Source organism: Phascolarctos cinereus, unplaced genomic scaffold (genome assembly GCF_003287225.1).
Source record: "Phascolarctos cinereus isolate Bilbo 61053 unplaced genomic scaffold, phaCin_HiC Scaffold_9;HRSCAF=440, whole genome shotgun sequence".
Lineage (NCBI taxonomy): Eukaryota > Metazoa > Chordata > Mammalia > Diprotodontia > Phascolarctidae > Phascolarctos > Phascolarctos cinereus.
This window is the reverse complement of record NW_027556402.1, coordinates 63,705,811-63,732,337: the sequence shown is the minus strand read 5'-3', so window position 1 is coordinate 63,732,337 and position 26,527 is coordinate 63,705,811.

Sequence of the window (26,527 nt, the reverse complement as noted above, 5' to 3'; positions counted from 1 at the left end):
TATAATATAAATCATTCGGAAAAATAAGTGGTGTCTTACCAAACTCCTTTAATGACACAAATGAGGTACTGATATCTAAACCAGGAAGAGCTAAATCAGAGGAAGAAAATTATAGACTAATTTCCTTAATGAATACTGATGTAAAATTTTTTAACAAAATACTAGTAAGTGATTACAGCAATATATCACAAGGATTATACACTATAACCAGGTAAGACTTATACCAGGAATGCAGGATTGGTTCAATATTAGGAAAACTATTAGCACAATTGACCATATCAATAACAAAACCAACAGAAATCATTTGGTTATCTCAATAGATGCTGAAAAAGCTTTTGACAAAATGCAGCAACCATACTTATTAAAAATACTTAGAGAACATAAGAATAAAGGCAATTTTTAAAAAAATGATAAACAGTATCTATCTAAAGCCATCAGCAAGCATAATCTGTAGTGGGGATAAGCTAGAAGCCTTCCCAATAAGATCAGGGGTGAAGCAAAGATGTCCATTATCACCACTGTTATTCAATGCAGTACTAGAAATGTTAGCTGTAGCAATAAGAGAAGAAAAAGTAATCGAAGGAATTAGAATAGGCAAAGAAGAAACAAAGCTATCCCTCTTTGCAGATAATACAATGATATAGTTAGAGAACCCTAGGCAGGGGTAGGGAACCTGCAGCCTCATTCTGTGAAGTTTGAAATAAGTCAAAGGGCCACACTTGAGGACCTAGAGGGCCACATGTGGCCTCGAGGCTGTAGGTTCCCCACCCCTACTAGAGCATCAACTAAAAACTTATTTGAAACAATTAACAATTTTAGCAAAGTTGAAGGATACAAAACAAATCCACATAAATCATCAGCATTTCTTTATATGACCAATAAAGCCTAGCAGCAAGAGATAGAAAGAGGAATTCCATTTAAAATAACTGTAAACAATATAAAATACTTAGGAGTCTACCTGCCAAGATAAGCCCAGATCTCAAACTATATAATAAAATAGTAATCATCAAAACTATCTGGTACTGGCTAAGAAATAGAGTGGTGAATTAGTGGAATAGACTAGGTACACAGACACAGTAGTAAAGGACCATAATAACCTAGTATTTGATAAACTCAAAGACCCTAGCCTTTGGGACAAGGACTCACCATTTGATAAACACTGCTGGGAAAACTGAAAAATAATAGGGCACATACTAGGTATAGACCAGCATCTCACACCATACCAAAATAAGGTCAAAATGGGTACATGATTTAGACATAAAGGCTGGCATCGTAAGCAATTTAGAAGAGCAAGGAATAGTCTTCCTGTCAGATCTATGGAGAAGGGAAGAATTCATGACCAAACAAGAGATAGAGAGCATTATGAAATATAAAATAGATAATTTTTATTATGTTAAATTAAAAAGCTTTTGCACAAACAGAACCAATGCAATCAAGAATGGAAGGAAAGCAGAAAGTTGGGAAATAATCTTTATAGCAAATATCTCTGATAAAAGCCTCATTTCTCCACTATATGGAGAACTGAGTCAAATTTATAAGAATACAGGCCATTCTCCAACTGATAAACAGTCAAAGGATATAACAGGAGTTTTTCAGACGACAAAATCAAAGCTATCTATAAGTATATGAAAAAGTGCTCTAAATCACTTTTGTTTAGAGAAATGCAAATTAAAACAAATCTGAGGTACGGCCTCACTCTTATCAGTAATATAGTAATATGAGAAAAAAAGGAAATGATAAATCTTGGGAAGGATTTGGGAAAACTGGGACACTAATTCATTGTTAGTGGAGTTGTAAACTGATCCAACCATTCTGGAGAGCAATTTGAAACTATGCCTAAAGGGCAACCAAAATGTGCATACCCTTTGATCTAACAATACCACTACTAGGTCTGTATCCCAAAGAGACCATGAAAAAGGGAAAAGGATCTATGTGCACAAAAAATTTTTATAACAGTCTTTTTCATGGTGGCAAAATATTGGAAATTGAAAGTATGCCCATTATTGGGAAATGGCTGAACAAACTGTGGCATATGAATGTAATGGAATACTGTTGTACAATAAGAAATGATGAACAGGAAGATTTCAGAAAAACCTGGAAAGTCTTGCAAGAATTGATGCAAAGTGAAATTAGTAGAAACAGGAAAATATTGTATATAGCATCAGCAACATTGTGTGATGATCAACTGTAACTAAGTTCTTCTCAACAACACAATGATCCAAGGTAAGTATAGAGGACTCACAAAGGAAAATGCTATCCATATCCAGATAAAGAACTGATGGACGTTGAATGTACATCAAAAGCATAGTTTTTTTCACTCAGTTTATTCAGTTGTGTTTTTTTTCTTTTGCTCTGATCTTCTTTCAGAAGTGTGACTAACATGGAAATATGTTTTACATGATAGCACATATATAACTTAAATCAAATTGCTCAGCATTTTGGAATATGGGAGGGGAAAGAGGGAGAAAAATTTGGAATTTAAAATCTTGTAGAAATGAATGCTAAAAAATTGTCTTGACATGTAATTGCGAAAAAATAAAATACAATTTTTTTTTCAAAAAGATGAAGCATTTTGTAGGACTTCTGAGTCAGTATTTCACCTTCACCTTGGTTCTGCACTGTCTGAACAAATCTTTCAAGGTCTCTGTTGTCTGGCAAGGCAGGTCAGAGGTTGGGCTAATCCTCCTGGTAGTTATTTTCTTTGAGGAGTTACAGAGCATTTGTCAGGAGCTCCTTCCTAAGTGGAGCTGACATCAGCTAAGAACCTTAGTTTACTTACAACCTCCTGAAATCACAAGGTTGCATCTAAGGCTGAAATTGCCATCTCAGAATCACTGCTCAGTCAGTGACATTCAGGAAACAAATACAAACAAAAGAGGCAGCCAATGACCCAGTGTCCAAGCTCAGGCTTGCCTAAGGCAGTGCAGGCTTTAGCTGCCATGTGGTTAGAGTTTAACATCTGCCAGGGTGGTTGAACACACCAGCAACAACTCCCATCCTCCGAAAGAAGCTTGAAGATCCCTGACAGGTTTAGAAGGTTGAGTCATTGCCTTTAATGTCCACTGAGAGGATCATTCCACCTTACTTAGAGGCCAAAATGTCCTGACACAGCATCCCCCACTTCAGCCATCACAGAGTGAAAACTAAGGTACTACCCAGAATTTGCTACATCATCAAAGTGATACACCCCTCAACTATGTGCCTACTGCTCTCCCAGAAGTGGCCAGGGTGTAGGCTTAACATTCCATGAAGGGAGTTCTAGTAAATGCAGACCAGAGGAGCCTGCCGTTAACCCATTCCTCACCCCAATTACAAATATGAGCAATTATTGAATCAGTCTCTGAAGATTACTGAGAAGAGATATGATATGGTTAGACCTATGCTTTGGAAAAAGTCATTTTGGGAGATGAATGGAATGTAGATTAGGATGGGGAGAGACTTGTGGAAGGGAGTCTAGATAGAAAGTTACTATGGTAATCTAGGTGTGATGTGATGAGAGCATGAACTAAGGCTATGGGTGTGTAAGTAGAGAGTAAAGCTAGAAATGACAGGATTTGATGATAAATTGGCTATGTGAAGTGAATGCAAGTGAGGAGGAAATGATACCAAGGTGGGGAGACTTAGTATCTGGAAGGATGGTGATGCCCTTGACAGTAAAAAGTAAGTTCAAAAAAGGAAAAGATTTAGGAGGCAAGATGATGGCATCTGGGTTGGGGGTTGAAATATGAAAAGAACTCTAGGGGCAGCTAGGTGGCACAGTGGATAGAGAACCGGCTTTGGAGTCAGGAGGACCTGCGTTCAAACCCAGCCTCGACACATAACATTTACTAGCTGTGTGACTATTGGCAAGTCACTTAACCCCATTGCCCAGCCAAAAAAAAAAAAAGAACGCTGTTCTGTGAGTAAGGAGAGTTAGGCAAAAACCCTGATTCTGACACTTAGCCATCATGACTCTGGGACAGCCACTTCACCTTTTAAATCTCCATTGAATCAAACGTTGGATCTCCCTGACAAGTTGGCAGTAACAATACGGCCAGGGCTGTCATTGCTTTAACCTCATTCCTTCCTTGGACTGAAACTCTGGAAGCATGGATTACACTCCTAATTTTACCACTTACTTACTTTTTACTTACTTAACTGTATGACCTTGGGACACTTGGCCTCTATAGGCTTAATTATCTTACCCAGAAAATGAGGGGATTGACATAGATGATCTAACATCAAGGAATGAATCACCTTTCATAGTTGTTCACTGAAAAGAAGATTGGGCCTAGAGTCAGAGCACCTGCCTTCCAACCTAGCTCTGGGACTGTGTCTTATTACATATGTACCTTGGAAAAGTTACTTAAGCTGCATGAGCCTCAGTGTCTTCACCTGTAAAATGAGGACCTGGGATTAGATGATTTAATATGTTTGTGATGACTCCACTAAAAAAAAAAACTTTCTGAAGATTAATTAGACCAAACCACTTCATTTTAATTCAGCTGCTTTTTTTCTCCTTGGAAGTTTAAAAATCATTTTTTCTTTTCATTAAAAAAGATGCCTTCTTATGAGGTGATCTTTAGGATACAGATATTACCCAACAGCTCTTGCTTAATCAATTTTCTCTTGCAAAGTTTGCTATCTTCCCTAAATATAACAATTACTTAAGTAATAAAATCAAAGAATGTTGGAGTACAAGGGACTTCTGAGTTCATCCAAACCAACACCCTCATTTTACAAATGTAGTGATTATCTCACCTCAATTAGGACTCAATTACTTTTGAGTCTTCTCTCTCTTCTACTTTTATCTGTCATTGAAGTAATTTCAATTAGTCTTTTCTGCTTCTACAGTTTATAGCTGCTACTCTCTAGCAATTAAGCAAAGGAATTAACAACTTTCTTCCTTTTTTTCCCTTTCATTATTTATCTACTTGAAATTAATGAGGACTTTTACCTCACCACCCAAATGCCTTACAAGAAACCACAATTTTATTTCTGCCCTCTTTATTCTTATAGGGAAATGCTTTGCCCAAGGACAGATTCTGTAATTTAGACTCCTCACTAGTATTCTTTTCTCCTACTTCATTTTTTTTTCATTATTTCCTTTGAAAAAAGTAGACCCATAGTGGCCCTTACAGATCAAGACCTGTTGACTTGGCATAGAAAGCATTAGAAAGAAAACTAAAAGCTGAGACCTCCATTCAAAGGACCTAAAGTTTGAAAGTCATGGCATAGAACAGTAGCTGTGGTTAGTGAGGGAGAAGCTCCCCAGAGAGTCTCCCTGTCTGCTTTAGCACCAGCTGGGCATCTTCCTGGTTTGGCTTTGTATTCTCACTACTGGACATTCAAATAAGCTCAACTGCTGAATGTGTTTCCTATTTTTTTGTGGTTGTTCAGTTGTTTCAGTCATGTCCTACTCTTCATGACTCTGTTTTGTGGTTTTCTTTGCAGAGACATTGGAGTGGTTTGCCATTTCCTTCTTCAGTTCATTTCATAGATGAGAAAACTGAAGCTGATAGGGTTAAGTGACTTGCCTAGGGTCAAACAGCTAATAAGCATCTGAGGCCAGATTTGAACTCAGGTTTTGCTGATACCAGGTCTACTGCTCTATTCACTGCAACATCCAGCTGCCCCTCTTGTTCCCTCTTAACCATGCCTAAGAGAAAACCATGTCCAATCCAAAGTCAAAGGCTCATGTACCATATCTCTGATATGTTAATTAATGGGCAATCTCCTTGATGTGGTCATCCCTGATATAGCTCACAACCACTCCCCATCTTCTAATATTGTGGAATTCTTGTCCTTGTCTTCCTGTAACTCATCCAAGGAGCTCATCCTCTGGTTCCTTGGGAAAGAGTGCATCACTTAGGGTCCTAATTTTCCATTCCTAATTCTAGATATATGACTAACTTGCCTCCTACTCTTTAGATGTCCTGGATGATATGTTTCTCACCTACCTAGCAATACACAGCAATCTACTTATACCTATATTTCTTCACTGGCCTTGAGTTGCAATTCAGATTCTTGAGATTATGGTGCCGCATGGTTTCTACCTATACAGAATCACTGGAGCAGACTGATGACAAAATGCTTAAATTCTCTGACATCGAGTAGCTTGGGATCAGATCCTCAAAAAGGATCTAACCTAATGTCTTTCTATTCAATTTTGTTCTCAGCTAACTTCCTAGCTGCAGTTCTGGACAAGATAGATGTGCTGATACCATTACATAGACTTTTTATTTACAAGCAAGAATTGGAATAAGGATAGGAACTGACCTAGAGAATGCCTTGGTAAGGTAACTCTGCCTACCAATTCAGTTTGGTACCATCTGAGAGTATTCTAGAGAACTGAGACATTGTGTGACTTGCCCAGGGTTACAATGCTGGGATATGTCAGAGGTGATACTTGGACCCAGCTCTTCTTGATTCTATGAAGAAGAAGAAGAAGAACGTTCTAGTAGATCAGTTGTAATTTAACCAATACTATTACATAATTTTACCCATAATGAGATCAAGTGTACTCTAATTTTTCAGCTGTAAGGTAGCATACTCAGATTTTTATTTTTATCTAGAGATAAGGTGTTTCTGGAGAAGTGGTGGAAATTAACAAGTATAGAATTTTCTGTATAAGAAAAAGGGTGGGCTTGGACCTGTGATTCCATTGCTGAATACAACTCATGGTGAGAAAACCCCCTATACCAATGAAACCATTCTGAAACTTACTGTCTTAAAGAGTTGCCTGAGACAGTGAGAAGTTATATGACTCTCCTGGTTTCACACAGCCAGTGTGTGTCCTTAAAAAGATTTGAACTCAGTTCTTCTTCATTCCAAATCAGCTCTCTCAACCAAATTGCTCTGCTTCTGGCATACAGTACAGATAGGGTTTATTTCCTGGACACAAACCTCTCTTTCTACCTAATCTATTTATCATTTCCCTTGCTCCCTTGTGATGTGGCCTAACTGAAGGTCAAACTAAAGAGTTCTGCCCATATTGGAAGTCCAAGTGTGGTTACTGTCTAACCCTGAAATGAAACATCAGCAAAGGGAGGAAAGGAATGCATTGTAACACCAATTCCCATTTGAATGGTCCACATGAAGACTAACTCAAACTAATCTTGCCCAAATATCTAGTATAAGATTCAATACATTTTCAGATCTTCTGCCTGACCTTTTCCCATTCCATATTTATTTGTTGGATTTTTACCAGAAAGTAAATATAACATTGGAATCTTCAATATCAGTCTAAATATCAGCAGAAGAGACTTTCCTCAACTACTTTTTTTTTAATATTCCTATAAATTGGGAATCTGTGGCTTAGAATACAATAATCTTCCAGGGGATAGAGATGACTATCATATCTTTCCTCAGTTCTATCTCCAATTATGACTGTAAATCATACCAAAACAGGTAAACTTTTCATTATGGTGTTCAAAGATTCTTATAGACTCTTGATACATCTAAATATAAAGATCAGAATTTTATTGCTTTTGATAAAACACTGTTAAAAGACTGTCAGAGCAATTAGATAAAACAAGGTCTTATAAAAAAAGTTAGCCAATTTCAAAACACAACATAGAGTTTCAGAGCATAAGAATGAATGTGAAGAGTCAGCAGATCATTACGACATTTAAAGTATAACTTATAGCTATAAGATATGAGTAAAACTGGAAAAGGGCCAAAGAATGACAAATTATTATTTCCTTTATACATGAATTATTAATTATTGAATTAGGATCAAGGTTCTCCATTTTCTACTTCCCCATACAGAAATCAACCAATGTGGGAAATCTTGCTCAAAAACTTACCCAAGCTAAGATCTAATCAGACAGTTAAAAAAAATTCTTAGTTTTTAGGCTAATGGGAGGATTCCTGCTCGTTGTGTTTATTCAGACAGGTATGTGAAGATGTAGATTCTCCCTTTTGTCAGACAGGGGATCTAGAAATTGATAAGTCTCTTTGACCAAGATTTGGGTGCCCAGGGTCACATACCTCAAGACCCTCATTGGAATAAGGCCATCTCCTCATTGTAATATTTATTCTCTCATATAACTTGTTAACCTATCAGAATTGATTGCCACTCTCAGAAATATCCACTCTTCCAAGGGCATATAAACTGTGAGCCCACCACCATGTGGATTCTTTGGCATGTGAGAGTGTCCTTGACCTCTTTTATCAATAATATGCTAGCATTATTAATAAAATGATTAATTACACAGAAACTATGTCTCTTGAACTTTTAAATATGACAAGAGGAAGAAGATGAATTTCTCAAACAGTAAGTCAGTGAGCTTGACTTCCATTACTAACAAAATTTTGGAACCTCCACTGAAGTACCACTCTAATGCCTCATTTTGGTGTGGTGACCCTAGATTCTTGAAAGTTCTTCCAGGTTCTACTAAGCTGGAAAAAAAACTTTGAGAATACACCTAGTAAGAGATTGTATGTCTGTTGTAAGGATTCATCTCAATTTGGAGAGGCTCAACATAAGGTTGATTTTTTTTTAAATCTGAAGCCACATGTTAAATCACATAATTGATTAAAAGGGGATAGAGAACACAAGGCATTGCTGTGCTTATTTTTAATTATAAGAAAACATTTGACTCAAGAAAGCAGAGCACAGCCTTACAGGATTTCCCCAATAAGGTGTCTCTCACGCATATATTAAGATCACAAAACATGATGTGAGAAATGGAATAATTGAGATAATTTCAATTATTGTTCTGACACTGTGCCAATTTCATCAGGCTTTAGAATACTGCTGATCCTCTGAAATAAGATCCATAACTCCTCCCAAAAGTTCAATATAACTATCCACAGAGGAAAAACTAAATGGAGGAAGAACATCGATCATATAAATAGTAGCCCACAGTTGTATATATACAGAACATTAACTTAGTCCATCAGTACACAAATCTAGGATAAACATAGCAGATGGACAATTAAGTTGGCCCAGAACTGATAAGGATGAAGAAAAATTGGCCAGGGTTCCATTTTGGATAATTTCAAGCACTTTCTATGATCAAAATCCATCTTTTCAAACATCAATATTCTTCCAGGGATACTTTATGGGTACAAACATTGGCCGCACAGTTTCCAAAGAATCAAAATAGCAATGGAGAAACACACAAAAATAATTTGGAAAATGCAGCATGAAGTAAGGCTTCAGTTGGGGGTTGGAGGACAACGAATACCAAAACAAGATGGTTTCTGGAAAAGCTACCATTGGTGGGAATAGGATACAGCATGGGGTATAGGGGTAGAAATTCATCTCAATTTTCCATCTGGTAGCTTTCTACAGTAACTATTCTTGGTAATTATGTGCTAAGTTCAATGGTTTCTATGTTGTTAAAGAGCATGTCAGCACCTTCCAAATTCATTGCCCTCCTAATTTTGTGCCATGGGGCAAAATCTTAGTGGTGCTACTGTAGTTTTGGCTTTGATGACAAGCACAAAGGGACCATGAAGAGAAGTTGGGAAGACCTAGAAGTTTCTCAAATCCATATCCCTTGACCTAGGAAATAACATACTTCAAAGTGGATTGAAATTTTACAGGGTTGAACATATCATTTTGAAGTCTCCTACACTTTGAATCTTCAACCACCTCAGGTCCACCCTTTCAAACTCTAACATGAAAAATTTCCCAATTTACTCTAAGAAGATGCCATAATCAACCTCATGAGTCTGCAATTTGCTCACAGAGTTAAAAGTTTCTTGTGGCAAGTAATCTAGAAGGTAGCCCTGCCTCTAACCTTTCCTGAGACATTGAAAAATATCCAGATAGGTTAGCAATGTAGAACACAGTAAAAGAAAGCGTAATTAATACTTGTCTTATTTAAAGAAAAATATGTATGAACAGTAACATTATGATTTTAACCTTGATTTCCAATACTATGAGGTCAAATGTCAGCTTGCATTTTTCTTGTCACCTAATGAAGAATGTAAACTATCAGTTAATCTCGTGTATGTGACAAACTGGGCAATTAGCATGCACTGATTAACTATTTGCTATTTGTTTCCTTTACACAATCCAACTTAGATATAATATATAATATATGTTTCAGAACATGATTTACTTCTATCATTTCATTTTGCAAAACAAAATACCAATTGCAAAAGATGATAAAATATGGCAATTGTTTATGTTGGAAGGGTTATGGAAAGAGGCATACTAATTCCACTAGTTGGTAGAAGTATGAATTGGTCCAGTCAGTTCTAGAAAGAAGTCTTGGGATTATATGATGAAAGGGACTAAAATATTTATACTCTGATTAGAGAATCTGTTGCTGGGCATATTCCCTTAGGTCAGTTACAAAAAGAATAGCCCTGTACATATCAAATATTTAGAGCAGCACTTTTAGTAGTAACAAAGTCTAGAAACAAAGCAGATGTCCATCAATTGGGGAATGGCTAAAGTAATTGTTTTACATGTCACTGTGCTGTAAGAAATGATACATATGATGAATACAGAGAAGCATGAGATTTATACGAATTGATTCAAAGTGAAGTAAGCAGAACCAAGAAAACAAAATACACAATGATTGCAGCATGGCCAGCAACAAATACTAAAACATTATAAAGACCATGCTTAGCCACAAAGAAGAGACATAAGAAGTAGCCTCTCCCCATACTATGTATGGGTTGGGAACACTGAACAAAGTGTCAGATTATTTAATATTGGTTAGTTTTGCTGAACTTTTTTTTATTCTATATTTTGAGTGATGGCTTTCTGAGATGGATAGGGGAGAGATACATTAGGAAATATAGGTAATATAAAAATAGAAGACTTTTTTTTCAAAAAGTTGAAAACAAAATGAACTGGCCCCTTTAAAAGTATACCATTATCTAAGAATTTAATTACATGGCAGTTTGAAAAAAGACAATATGATATAATGGACAGAGATCTGGCCTTGAAATCAAGAATATCTGGGTTCAAGTCCTACTTTTGATACATATTGTGTGAAGATGGGCTAGTTTCTTAAAATGTAAGTGCCCCCCAGGAAACTCTCTAACATTATAAGTTACAGAGGAATTATTGCTATGTATCATTGGAGGGAGTTTCTATACCAGGCTCTCCAAAGCTGTGAAATCACAAGTCCAAATCTCTCCTCACACTAAGAATGGAGAATACATAGATAGCTTAAAACTTAACTATGAATTTTGGGACACTCTACATAATGCACTAAAACTTAAAACTTCACTAAGACTTTTGGGACACTATGTATAATGAACTGATTTGAAATCCAATGGTCACTTGCTTTGTCACAGGGTCCTTCCTTCTTATATGAGAAGGTTAAAAGACAAGTCTCTTTTCATACTGTATCTTGCAAAACTCATACTTCAATTGTATCTTTTTTTATGTCCTTTCCTTTCCCTTCAAACTCATCTATCAGTAGATAGATGGAAAATCTTAGTTTTTTAAAAGAAGAAAAGAGAAAATCTTTTTCAAGAGGAAATCTTATTTTAAAAAACGGCATTGTAGAGGACAGCTAGGTGGTGCAGTGGATAAAACACCAGCCCTGAATTCAGGAGGACCTGAGTTCAAATCCAGATTCAGACATATAACACTTACTAGCTGTGTGACTCTGGGCAAGTCACATAACTCCCATTGCCCAACAAAAACAAAAACAAAAAAATGGAATCATAGAATGATAAAGCTGGAATGGTCTTGAGATGGAATTCAGTCAAATGCCCTCATTTTGTAAGTGTATCCTGTCATATTGTTAGAAAGGGTTGCCAACATTTTTGTGACAACTCCATGTTATCTCCTATAGCTCCAATATTTTATCTTTAGGGTAATTAATTTCACTAAATGTTATTCTTTATTCCCAGCTCTTTCAGTTAGGTTGAGCTAAGGCACATGTGCAGTGATTAAGGTGGTCCTCATCGTGTCAGTCCTAAGGGCAAAATTTTCTACAAACTACAGAACAGTTTGCTCTCGTAATAATCATATCAGTTCACGTCAATGTGTTTGCAAGAAGATTTTGAACTTTAAACAGTCAACCAAAATGTTTTTACTGTCTTAACAAATTAATATCAACCTTTGTTTTGCCTTTTATTTTAAAAAATCACATTCGTCTGCATTTTGAAAATATCTAACAATTTTACATAATTGCACATGTATAACCTATATATGGTTGCTTACCATCTCAGAGAGGGGAGAAGGGAGGGAGGGAAGGAGAGAATTTGGAACTCAAAATGTTAAAAAAAAAATAAAACCATGAATATTAACAAATTATTTTTACATGTGTTTGGGGAAAAATAAAATATATAAAAATATCTAACATATATATAGCATACTAAGGGTTTCAAAGTACTTCATACATACAATATTATAACATAATACATTATAATATTAACATCTTATCATTTGACCCTAATAACAACTGTGTCAAATAGGTGCTGTTTATATTCTTATTTTACAGACAAAGAAGCAGCGCTGAGAGTGGTTAAGAGATTTGCCCAGAGTAATATAGTTAGTAAGTATAAAAGGCAGAATTTAAATTCAGGTCTTCCTGACCCCGAGTCCAGTACTATGTCCACTATACCAGCTAGCTTAATTTGAAAATATGACCACATAGGTGATCTTGTCAAAACAAACTTGTAATTTGGCATCTATGGGTTGAATACAACCAAAATATAGGAAGGTAAATGCATCTGCAACAGAAGAGTAATGCACCTGCCTTTTCCCTTTCATCCATTCCCAGTGCCAGAGAACCCTGAATAGAACATTTTTAGGAAGGATATTGATATAGTGGAGCATGTCTAGAAGAGGATCACCGTAATAAGAGAACTGGAAACCCTTCCCTGGGAGGTTCAGATGAAAGAACCAGGGTTGTTTATCCTAGTGGACAAAAGACTTAGGGAGGACATGAACACTATCTGCAGTAATGGAAAATTTAGGCCTGAGGTTTTTTTTTTTTTGGCCCAAATGGAAGAAGTAAAAGTAATGGGTGGCGGTTACAGAGAGACAGATATTGACTCCACATAAAGCAAAACTTTCTAACAATTAGAGTCATATGAAGGTGGGAAGCAGCTGTATGGGTTCTCATCACTGAAAGTCTCCAAGTAAAGGTTTTATAACCACTCATCAGGAATGCAGTAGAGGGGATTCCTAGCCAAGGGGTTGGACTAGATGACTCTGAAGTCTCTTCCAACTCTGAGATGTTATGATCAATGTTAGAGCAAACCAAGGAGGAAATATTTCTACCCTGATTCCCCAAGATAGCTAGGATTATGATTTCAGAGAAACACTTGGCTACAGACATGCTTCTAACTTAATGGTAGCCGAATAAAGATCACCAGCTTATTGAAATGCATATTCTGGAGAGTGGGTGGGTATCAGGGAGGTGGATAGGAGATGGTATGATGACATAGATGCACAGAAGTCTGGTCCACTATACTTTCATTTCCTTTACCTTCACCTCACTCTCTCTCTACCACCCACCTACCACCTCTCAAGAAACCTCTACAGGATAGGGAACCCAGAGCTGCCCTATGAACACAGGGACATTGTAGCTACTCATTCTTCACCCCTCCTCTCCCTAATCCATCAAGTTGAAAGGTTGGCAAGCAAACTGTTGGATCTAGGCATTTAAAAACTAGGCAGAATGATTATTTTTTTAAAATAAATTTTATTGATATCTTTTGTTTTAAATCACCTAAATTTCCTATATGTCCTTTTCCCTTATGCTCCTGAAAAGCATTTTTATTTTAAATTTTTTAAAGAGATGAAAGAGAAAAAGGTCTGCAAAACTGATCAATATATCAAAAAAATCTGGAAAATATATACAATGTGACCTCACATGTATAACAGAAATCAAATTCCTTGACTTCTCAAAGAGGGAGGAGGAGTGGGAAGGAGAGAGAAAGTTTGAAACTCAAAATTTTTTTAAATGATTGTATCTTTGCCTTCACTCCTCTCTCCCACTAGATCTGGTTTATAAGGATGGTATCAGCCTTAAGGGCCTTCATACTTTAAGAACCACTTAAGAAGATTCTTCCCATTTCCTTCCCCTACTCCCACCAGGTGGGGCTGTGAGCAGCAGAGAGTGGACTATATTGGTCTAGTTGTGGATAATCCTGCCCCAAGAACTTCTGATTGAGAAACGATTAGGACACAGTCCTGTTTCCCAGTCTCAAGTCTACTAGTCCAACCCATGTCTGAATTGAAATTTGCTCTACAACATCCCAAAGAAATGGTGTTTAAAGACTTGAACACTTGGTTCAACTTGAAAACACTCAGCACTCAGAAACGCCCTGCTATGTCATTCCATTTTTGAACACTATCAAGTTGCTAGACAGCTCCTTCAATTCCTACTGTATTTTCCTATTACAGTTTATGAGTCTGAGAAAGGCAATTTCTGGCTCATATTCTGATGTCCAGGTATTCTTTGAAATAGTTAAGTCTAGTAATTGCCACAAATAACTGTAGTGCAGAATAAAATATGATAAAAGCTGCAAAAATTACAAAGTACTCTCAGGGTTGAGAGGTGGAACAGATTACATTTAGTTGAAGTGAGGATGGTGAGAGTAGGCTTCATAAAGAATGTAGCATTTCAGCTGAGCCTTGAATGATGGGGTAGGGTTGTGGTAGGCAGAGATGGAGGGCATTCCAGGAAGTAGAGACAGCATTAGCAAAAGCAAAGTTTCAGGAGAGTCCAGGAAATATTTAGTGAATAACCAGTAATCCCACTTAACTAACCTGAGTGCACATATAAGACTATGAATAGCAAAATCCTAGAATTTAATAGAATATTACCATTTGGGAAAAAATATTAATCTAATAGTTGTAAATCACCCATGTATACCTTATCATTGGTAACAAGGAATTAGAAAAGAAACATAGAATAAGATAATGAAGGTATCCTGAAAAGATGCAACATTTTGGATTTGTTGTCCAGTGAATGAAGTCTGACTTGTGATTTCAAAGATAATAAAAGCTAAGATAGCCATGCTTATTCAGTGAATTATTCATTTAGTCGAGAAGACAGAAGACCTACCCCTGATTCCCCTGTTGTTGTTTTTTTTTGTCTGCTTGCTTGTTTCTTTGCTGAGTGACCAAGAGCTAGGTTCTTTAGCTATTATCTTAATTTAACTGAGAAATAATTTATTATTCCAAAAGTTACCTCAAGAGGAAGTTGAGAGACATCAATGGATGGCCTGAGTGCTACATTGATACCCCTTAAATATTAAAAAAAAAAACACCAAAAAAACAGAGCAAGGCCTCTAGCATATTAGGTGGACAGACTGTCTATAGAGAAGTTATAGAGGAGTAGAAAACATACAGCATGAGAAGGCATGCTAGAGGAGTTGCGACTTATGTTACTCAAGGGAGTACCTATGTCACTACAATCACAGAATATTCTAAGTATATAATTAAAGAACGAACATTACTTTTCCCTCAGATACAAGTGCTAGTAATTTTTGGTCTTTGCTTATATCGATTTATGACACTTATTTCATCTGTATGGATACTCATTCTGACAAAGAACACCATAGGAGGCTCCCTGGCACCAGGGAGAAGCAGCAGCTAAAATTCTGAGAGTAAGAGAGGAGACAAGAAAGTACAAAAAGCAAATGAAATATGTGCAACAGCAAGAAATTTGTTTCTGTCTGAAAGAGATGCTCCAGTAGTGGGGAGCTGTCCAAAGTTGAACTTTATACGTGATTGAGAGAGAGTGAAATAAGGACTTGCTACCTCCCCAACCTCCAGCTAAGGGGAGAAAAAGATTCAAAAAAACACACATTCTGAGTGAATCAGATATGTAAATATGTTTTTGCATGAGCCCAAACCCACTTGGACACCTGGTGCCTTGGATTCATGCCTACTCTTGGAGCACGCTAAGCTGTTTTGATCTTTGAATGCTAATGTTCCTCTATTTCTGACATGGATTTCCAGCTTTTGTACACATCTCATCTTTGGCCCTGCTTGCTTGTTACTGTGAGATAACCAACCATTTTGTCCCATATAACTGCCTGTTCACTTCTAACTCTTCAGTGTTAGCTAGCTTCTGTAACCAATCCTATGCATACCACTTAACTGCCAGGAGTATTACAATAAGGTCCTCTCAGCAGCAAGCCTTGGCTTATTCTGCCCCTGGTGCCATCTTAATGTGGTTTCAAAGAACACCTGCTGCACACCTGCACAGGCCTTGACCATCATATTGTACAATTGTGCAATATAATGATTGATGTGCCTAATGATCCTGAGTCATTAATGAAAGCTTAAACTATTCTTGTATGTTCTTTCTTTAAAGAAAAAATGTAACACAATTTAGAAAGACTTTCATCTAAAATAATCATAGTTTTAAAATGTTTGATGTGTTAATTGATAAATCCCCAGCTATCTGGACAATGTGGCAATCCGGATTGATTCATTCATTAAGGGTTATGTTATACATATACACATTGATTATACATATACATTAATGATATAAAAACTGAATCTACAGAAGAAATATAGAGTTATCTGTCCTCAGGATCATCACTGCTAAACATATATCACTGATTATTTCAAGATCTGAAATGAGTAGTGATATTTTAACAGCAAAATAAATATATGTCTAAGCACTCACTGTGCCAAATTCCAAGTTAAGTTACAATAAGATCTTGTGGGTGTAATAGGAAATAAGTAGAAACAAAGTGAATGCCTATCATTTGGGCAATGGCTGAACAAATGATGCTGTATAGATGGATTGAGATACAATGGCATTATAAAGAAATTATTTGTATAATTCTGAAAAACTTGAGAAGATTTGTATGAATTGACATAAAGGAAGAAAAATGAGGAGAATAATTTACCCAATGACTACAATAATATAAAGGAAAATAAGATTGACAGGCTTCAGAACCTTCATTCATGCAGCAACTAGTCATGATTTTAGAAGACTGATGTCAAAGACTGTCTCCAACTCTTAACAGAGATGTGATGGACAGGAGTGCAGAATGATGAATACATCTTCAGATGTGGTCAGTATGTTGATTTGCGTTGCTTTACTGTGCTAATTTCTTATAGGGCAGGACTGAGAGAGAAAGGAAAGGAGAATCAGTGAAAATTAACAGGGATGTTTTTTGAAAAGAAAAGAGTATCAATAAGATGTTTTTAAAAGATTTGTTTTTGCTCTTTGGTGAAGCAACTGAAGATAAGTGACTTGCCCAGGGTCACACAGCTAATAAGTGTTAAGTGTCTGAGGCCAGATTTGAGTCAGGTTCTCCTGACTCCAAAGACAGAGATCTATCCACTGTGCCACCTCGCTGCCCCTAAAAAGATATTCTCAGAGCTAGATTTGTGACTCCAACTCTGGAGCTGATAAGGATCCAAAAGAATAGCAATAATAGCATTTCTCAGGGTGGAGAAAGGACAGAAGGAAATAAGCATTTAATAAGCACGCACTATGTGCCAGGCAGTGTTTTAGGTGCTGGGGATACAAATATAAACAAAAAGAAAAAGAATCCTTACCCTCAAGGAACTTACATCCTAATGGGGAAAGACAACCCACAAGCTGAGCAGTGGGTTTGGCAGGGAAGGCAGGTATAAAGGTGCCTTCCATAGGGGCATAGTTTTGGACTACAGAAGCCAAACCCAGGGCCAGGAGGAGAATGAAGGGTGGCCTGGGCTGCTCCACAAAATGAAGCCCCAGGAGGGCTCATTGGAGGACAGCAACTTCCTGAATTTGGCTTGTTCAGTCATTTTTCAGTGGTGTCCAACTCTGTGACCCCATTTAGGGCTTTCTAGGCAAAGATATTGGAGTGGTTTACTACTTCCTTTTCCCATTTGTTTTAGAAAAAGAAAATGAGGCAAACTGGGTTAAGTGACTTGCCCAGAGTCACACAGCTAGTAAGTGTTTGAGGCCATATTTGAACTCAGGTCTTCCTGACTTTGGGCCTGGCATTCTATTCACAGCACCACCTAGCTGCCCTAATTTGGCTTGAGAACTGGAAATTTAAATTTTCATTGAAGACTGCACTGATCTGAAAATTGACCTTTCAATTCAGTTAATGACTGTGTGCAAACTAGCCTATTAATTAAATAAACCATATTTACTGGCTGGCCATAAACATCATACAGTTTATCAGCCTGCCACCAATATGTACCCACCCTCTTTCCCCCTCTTCAAAACAACACCCTTCATTGATCACCAGTCCCATAGGTGTGTTGTCTTTCCTTCTTAGAATGCAGGCTTCTTGAGGGCCAGGACTGTCTCTTTTTAAATGTTTCTACCACATCCAAAAAAAATAAAAGGAAAAGGTTTATTTGTACAAAAATATTTATATCAGGTCTTTCTGCAGTGGCTAAGAATTAGAAATTAAAGGGATGCCCATCAATTGGGGAATGGCTAGACAAGCTGTGGTATATGATTGTAATGGAATATTATTGTGCTCAAAGACATGACAAGCAAAATGATTTCAGAAAAACCTGGAAAGGTTTACATGAACTGATGCACAGTGAAGTGAACAGCACCAGGAGAATGTTATACACAGTAACAGCAATATTGTTCCATGAAGAACTGTGAATGATTTAGCTATTCTTAGCAATCAATGGTCCAAGAAAATCCCAAAGGACTAATGATACTATTCGCCTCTAGAGAAAGAACTGATATTGTTTGAATATAGACTGAAACATGCTATTTTTCATTTTTCCCCCTTTTTTCTTTTATTTGAGTTTTCTTATACAAAATTACTAATATGGATATATTTTACGTTATTGCACATGGATAACCTATACCTCATTGCTTACCATCTTAGGGAGGGAGTGGGGAGGGAAGGAGGGAGGGATGGAATTTGGAACTCAAAACTTTAAATAAAAATGATAAAATAAAATGCAGATTAAACTGAAATAAATAAATGAATATTTCTATCACCAGTACTTATCTCAGTATCTGGAACACAGTAAGCACTTAATAAATTCTTGTTCATTCATTCATTTATTCTAAGACTCTAAGTTGCAATGCCAATTTTTATTGATAGAGGAAGTTCCTCATCAATAGCTTACAACACTGATGAATAAAATATATCGATACCATTAAAATGTACAGATGCCATTTTAAGGCTCACGCTTTTTTCACAACAACCCTAGTGACAGGTATTGCAAATATTACTGTCTCCATTTTACAGAGGAAGAAACAGAGGATTAAGAGACATTAAGTGATTTGTCCAAGGTCAGACAATTAGTAAGCATCAAACGAGGATCCGAAAGCCAGACTTTTCTGACTAAGTTCTAATCTATGTCACAAGTCACTGGGAGCTTAATGTTATCTAGAAATAAGGAAGAAATTATTATTCATTCATGTGGCAGTCCCTTCTTCTTGGAATGAGTCTGGAAAACTGAGATGTAAATGACCAGCAAGCTGGCCACCAATTACTTTGAGAAAAATGACTTATTAACCTGAACCAGATGAGACTAAACTCTTACATCTCCACTGTTTTTTATAAAATTAAAGGGGAAAAAAGCTGTTGACAAAATATCATGAGAGACAGACAGTGTTTGGTTTATAATCAAGAAAGATGCCAGGGGGTTGCAGAAGGGCGAACATCTCTGTTCCATGTCTGGTTTGGAACTGGGATGGCCATCTGTGAGAAAGCTATAGTCAACTTTCTAAGAACTGGTAAACACTGAATATCTGTGAGCCACTGCTAATGATTGGGATAATGAGCCATTAAGTTGATGTGCTGTGTCTGGTGCTGTCTTCAATGAGAGCCACACACCATTTTTTACCTACCATTTAATCAGGTACCAAATTAGAGCAAGATTAACTAGAGCATGTCAAGAGAAGCTTGTATATGTTCTTCATATGAATTATGTCTGAGCCACCAACAGCTTTGAGAGGGTTAAGAGATTTTTTTTTCATGCTCCATTAATTCTTTTTTACTTTTTTGGGGGGTGGGGGTTCAAGAAGGGCCCCAAGCATTCATACATATATGGAGAAATCTGAAACAATAGACCCACCCAATTAAGGTGTTGGTATACTGCCACAGGGCCAGAGCAACGCAAAAATCAAGTTACCTCTGACTTCAGATAAGCAGAAATAAAGAAACAATGAGCCCACTGCATAGTACTTGAGAGACATTCAGGCTTTAAGGATCATGTGGTTACTATGAAAGGCAGAAAGCAACCCTAGATCGAGCTCATTCTTGGGCAAGGGTTTCCTTACCCTATTTATATAAGCTAGGAATCTTCATGGCTTTGATTGTGAAGAAGTTTCTCCCCGCCCCATTTGAACAGGGGTGGATTCAAACATACCCTAGTATACAAAAGGCCAAATTTCCCTATCTGGGCCTAATTCATACATTAAATCACTCACATATCAAGTTTTATTTTGGAAAAAAAAAAAGAAAAACACAAGAACCACCCAACTGTTTTAGCTGTCCTGTGGGTTATGTAGTATCCAGTAAAATAAGTTGATCTCACTGACCTCCAGTTGGCATGCCTGTGGTGATTAAGACAAGCAAAAAAGATATAAGAAGGTTCTATCTATGTACAAACCATAAAACCAACAAATTGTCAGCCAGTGAGTTCAGGGAAGAAGAGAGTTAGGGTTATTTGTCCTTTTTTACTGGTTCAGGCTTTCTTTAAATACATTTATTGATTGATTGAATCATAGCTAAGGAATGAAACAGTGATAATGCAAAGACTGGCTTTGGCTTCTGGTGTTCTTATGGAGCTATTTTTATTAACTGCAGTTTAATGCTAACAGGAGAGTAAGAATTTAGATTTTGAGTATTTTGACCTAAGTTTTATACGATCACTACTTTTACATATGTAAGACAAACGACCATTAAGACTTAGACGGTTGGGGGCAGCTAGGTGGTGCAGTGAATAGAGCTCTGGCCTTGGAATTAGGAGGACCTGAGTTCAAATCCAGCCTCAAATACTTAACACTAACTAGATGTGCGACCCTGGGTAAGTCACTTAACCCCAATCACCTCACCAAAAAAAAAGACTTAGAGAGTTGATGAAAGGGGAAGCTAGGTGGTACAGTGGATAGAGTGCAGGATCTGGAATCAGGAAGACCTGAGTTCAAATCTGTACTTAGATACTTAATTGCTGAGTACCTGGGCAAGTTACTTAACCCTGTTAGCCTCAGTTTCCTTATCTGTAAAACAAACTTGAGAAGAAAATGACAAACCACTCCAGTATCTTTGCCAAGAAAACCCCAAATGGGGTCACAAAGAGTCAGACATGACTGAAAAATGACTGAACAACATAGTTGCTACTAGTGCTACTACTGCTGCTGCTAGTACTACCACTACTATTACTACTATTGCTATTACTATCACTACTACCGCTACTACTATCACTACTACTGCTACTACTATCACTACTACTACTGCTACTACTGCTGTTGCCACGTGCCACTATTACAATTATTACTGCTATTGCTACTAATACTACTTCTGTTACTACTACTGCTGCTGCTGCTATTACTACAACTACTAATACCACTACTGCTATTATTATTACTACTCCTGCTACTACATTGACATTACCTAACTGAATTCACTTGAAGGAAATTTCAGGAAAGGAGTGACCTGAATATGACTGCAGGCCCTTTAATTATAGGCAAGATAAGTAATTGAATCACTTGAGTCTTTGGGAACAGTAGTCCCACTTCCTGATTAATTCCTGGAATCTTAAACAGATCCACGTCTGAATTATCTCCTACTTGAAATCCATTGTTCCTCCAGCCTTTACTTCCCTACCCTCCAATCACTAAGAAAAGCTCTTCCTAGAATAACCAGCCTGTTTAGTTGGAATCACTACCTCCCTATTCACATCTCTCCTGTTTTCCCACTGCCTAAACTTTTTGTTCTCACTTCTGGGCCTTCTCAGAGATACTCCTGTCTACTTCTATTTCTTCATAATTGCTCACTTTTTTTTTCATAGTAAGTATAAAGACTTCTTTCCTGCTACTGTAACCTCCTTCAAACAAAACCACTTCTTTGTATTCCATGAGTCAGCAGAGTATAGTAGGAGAAGTGCTAGACTCGAGAGTTAGGGTTCAAATGCTACCACTAACATTTACTGGTTATGTGGCAATAGACGAGTCATTAGATCTCTCTAATCCTCAGTGCATTAGTCTACAAAATGAAGATAGTAACTGTAGTATTTTACGCCACTGTTGTTGCATAATATATGCAAAATGATTTGTAAATCTGAGAAAATTATGGAATCATTCAAATAGAGCTCCGAGAGGTCTTAGAAGTCATCTAACCCAACACCTCCCCTCATTCTTTAGATGAAGAAACTGAAGAATAGAAAGATGCTGTGACTTGTCCAAGGTCACAGAGGTAGTAAGTGCAAGAGCCAGGACATGAACCCAGGTCCAATTCCTGTTGTTTTGACAGCTCTGTCAAACGATACCCACTTTTCCAAGTGGTAGAAGATTGAGCTCAAACATGGAAAATCAAATACTTGGCTCTCAACCTAAATTGATGAGGCATGTTAGCAGTGTGGAGATCCCCTCTGGTAAGCATTTGGTGCCCTGGCTGGAGAGAATATCAAAGGACTCCATTTCTATTCATATCTACACATGTGGTTAAACAAAGAAAAGTCATATGAGATTTGGGGTGTCTCAGCTTACGTCTCATTACATTTACAGCTAAGGAACTAAAGCTATAAGAAGTCTAGTGATTGACCTAAGCTCACACAGACAGAAGAGGATGGGACGAGGCAAGCCCTTCAACCTTAGTCTTGGGCTTTTTTTTGACTACTTTACATCATGAGTGATAGACAAGAAAAGAAACACCTTGGTAACAATTTCTTATCAATCTGTCAATCTATCAGTAAACACTTATTATATGTTCACCATGTTTTAGGCACTGTGCTAAACACTAGGGCTAAAAAGAAAGGGAAAAACATCTCCTGCCCTCAACGAGTTTACATTCTTGTAGGAAAGATATGTAAATAATCAGATAAATAAGATACATGCAAAATATATATAATGTAACCTTAAAGGGGAAAGGTCTGGTGTCTGGGTAGTCTGAGAAAATCCTTTTGCAGAAGGTAGCATTTGAGCTAAATCTTGAAGGAAGTAAGAAATTTGAAAATTCAGAGATGTCTAAAGACAGCATTCAAGGTGTGGGGTACAGCTAGTGAGTGTGAGGTCATGGAGGTAGGAGATGGAGGACCAGGAGTGAGGAACAGGAAATAGGCCAGTATGGCTCTATCCTAGAGCATATAGAGGGGAGTGAAGTATAAGAAGACTGGAAAAGATTCCCAAATGTAAAAAGTAAGGCCCGAGAATCTGATTCTAGATATGTTTTAACAGTCTGCATAAACATAAGAATTCTCATAAGCATGAAAGTTCTTTAGGATCTCTTTAAAAAAATTTCTCCTAGCACCTTGAAGACTCAAGCTTTCTTGTGATAATCATTAAAGTCACTATCCAGGTGTGAGTTGTTTCATGGAAATTGTGAAGACTTTCTGGAGCTATTGAGGGCATTGTCAGTGGTTGCCAAGGTTACCAAGTTAGGCACCCTGGTCTTTTAGATAAATAAACTAGATAAATATGAGCGGAAAGTAACACAGTTTGAAGTGGAAGGAAAAGATGACCATGTTGAAGCTTTCAGAGCTATAAACATGATGGCTGTCTCTACTAATATGCATATGTATATTTTGTGAAGGAAGAGGGAAAACTTTTTAAAAATGAGAAATCATATAAACATGTCGAGACAGAAGTATGATTTCAAAAGGACTATCAGTTTAGTAGGGGAAATTTAGGGAGTGGTAGCAGGAGAGGAAGGTAGGAAACAATCATTGAACCAGTGCCAAATAGTTTTGATGATTGCCACTTTGGAGTACAGTTTGAGATCTGGTGCTGCTTTCCACTATTTCATTATTTCCCCTGAGGCTCTTGACATTCTGATCCCCCAGATGAATTTCATTATTATTTTTTCTAGCTTATAATATAATCTTTTGGGCAGCATTTTATATGCACTTTTTAAAGGAAAAAGATGAAAAGTTTGCACTTTGTCAATAACTTTAAGGGAAATCACACCAACTCTTACTTTGTGGGAATAATACAAATATGTTGTTTTTGCTGACGATAAATCTCCTGACTGCTCTGTGGGAATAACAATATCAGAACCCCAGAAGGGCATTGTAGCAGTAATCTATGCCTTCAGTGATGCTCTCAAAACAATGAATTTGCATGGAATAAAAAAAATATATTTTTCCATTGTGAAAGAGGTTATTATACCTCTAAGAATAGTAGTCCTCAGAGGGAAAGTTTGATAAATAATATTTCTCTTCACTACTGCTAGTGAATGTAGATCACAATTCGGTTTCTTCAATAATAATAAATGTTCATACAAGACATGAAAATAATAATAGCTAGCATTTAAATATCACTTTAAGAATTTCAGAGGTCTTTACATTTAGCTCATTTAATCCTCGCAACAACGCTATCAGGTACATGCTATTATTAACCCCATTTGACAGATGAGTAAACTGAGGCAGACAGAGGTCAAGCAACTTGCCCAGGTTTAGATAGCTAGTCAATATTTGAATCAGAATTTAAACTCCAGTCTTCTTGACTCCCAGTTCAATACTCTACTCTGTCACCTAGCTGACTGAAGGCATTGACTAAAGTGCTAGGCAAACATCAAAAATCATTCCATTAATATTATTAATATGTGATCAAAAAACACTATCCTTTAAATTGCACTGAACCCTGATTTTGAAGTTGTTCTGCATAGCAAATGATTCCCCTGACTCTCCATAATGACTCCCTTCATTGGACTTCAAATTTGTTTGGAGTCCAAATTTCTATAAAGTTTAGCTAATGGATCTTGCCTCCTAAGACTGATGTGATAATGCTGTGTCTTTTGCAAATGATGAGCCAGTGCTGAGTGGGTTTACTATAGGACATCACCAGGTAGAAGCAATAGCACAGGGATTGGAGTGTCAAGTACTACTCTGGGAGTAACTAGACCATACCTGTGGCAAGAACTTCTCTATAGACCTGAGGTTATCATTGCTGAGCAGGACCCCTTCTTTTGCTACTGGAATCAACTCTCAGATTCACCCAGATGCTTTCAATTTCAGTTTGAATAGAGAGGAGCAAACAGAAGTAACTACTGGCAACTTCCCCTATTAGAAGCAGGTGTGATGGTAGAACAGCTGGCCAGTAACATACCGTGAAGTCAGCAGATATGAGCCTTTGCTATCCCTCCTCAGAGCAAGTCATGCTGTTCTCTGCTGCCTGGCCTGGAGTCAGGAAGACTTGAGTTTAAATGTGACCTCACACATTTAGTAGGTATGTGACCCTAACCAAGTCACTTAATCCTGTTTGCCTCAACTTCCTTATCTGTAAAAATAGTTGGAGAAAAAAAAAAGGCAAAACATCTTTGCCAAGAAAACCCCAAACATGGTAAAGAAGAGTTGGACATGACTGAAAATGACTGAACAATGACAAACAATAGTCCTGGTGACATTTCCACTGAGTGATAATGGCTACAAGGTAATGTAGCATTTTATTTAGAGACAAAAGACCTGGACCTGTGTTCTAATGCTGCCATTTACTAGATTTCTGACATTGGGGAGGAGGTAGGTGGAGTACTGAATAAAAGCTCTGGGCCTGGAGTTAAGAAGACCTAAATGCCAATCCAGTCTCAGACACTTCCTAGCTGCATGACCTTGAGCAAGTCACTTAATTTCTGTTCACCTCAATTTCCTCATCTGCAATATGGGGATAATACAGAGTATAGACCAGGACAGCAGTGACCACATCTCTCCCAGACTCACACCGCCTTGGAAGCATCAAAATCTTGCAGACTTCCAGAACAACCTCTGAAACGAGGAATGCCTCCCCACTCTAAGGTGAGCAGAGCCCAATTTGAACATAAAGTTCAAAGTCAACAAATAGGCTGGGAAAATGAGCAAACAACAAAAAAAGAATCTGACCATAAAAAAGCTACCATAGTGGCAGGGAAGACCAAGACATAAACTCAGAAGAAGACAACAATGTGAAAACAGCTTACCAAAAAAAGTATCACAGAAAAATGCTAATTGGACCCAGACCAAGGAATGTCTGGAAGGGTTAAAGAAAATGATAAGAGCAGTAGAGGAAAAATTAATGAGAGTAATGCAAGAAAACTATGAAAAGAGAATAAACAGCTTGGTTAAGGAGGCACACACAAAAAATATTGAAGAAAATGACACTTTAAAAAACAGAATTGGCCTAATGATGAAAAAAAGGCACAAAAATCCACCAAAGAGAACTTTTTAAAAAGCAGAATTGACCAAATAGGAAAAAAGATACAAAAGCTCCCTGAGGAAAATAATTCCTTCGAAATTAGAATTATGCAAGTAGAAGGTAATGACTCCATGAAACATCAAGAAACAGTAAAACAAAGTCAAAAGAATGAAAAAAAAGTAAAAGTGGAAAAACAACAAACATGGAAAACAGATCAAGTAGAGACCATTTAAGAATTATTGGACTATCTGAAAGACATAATCAAAGAAAAAGCCTAGACAGCATATTTCAAGAAATTATCAAGGAAAACTGACTTTATACCTTAGATCCAAATAGAAATTGAAAGAATC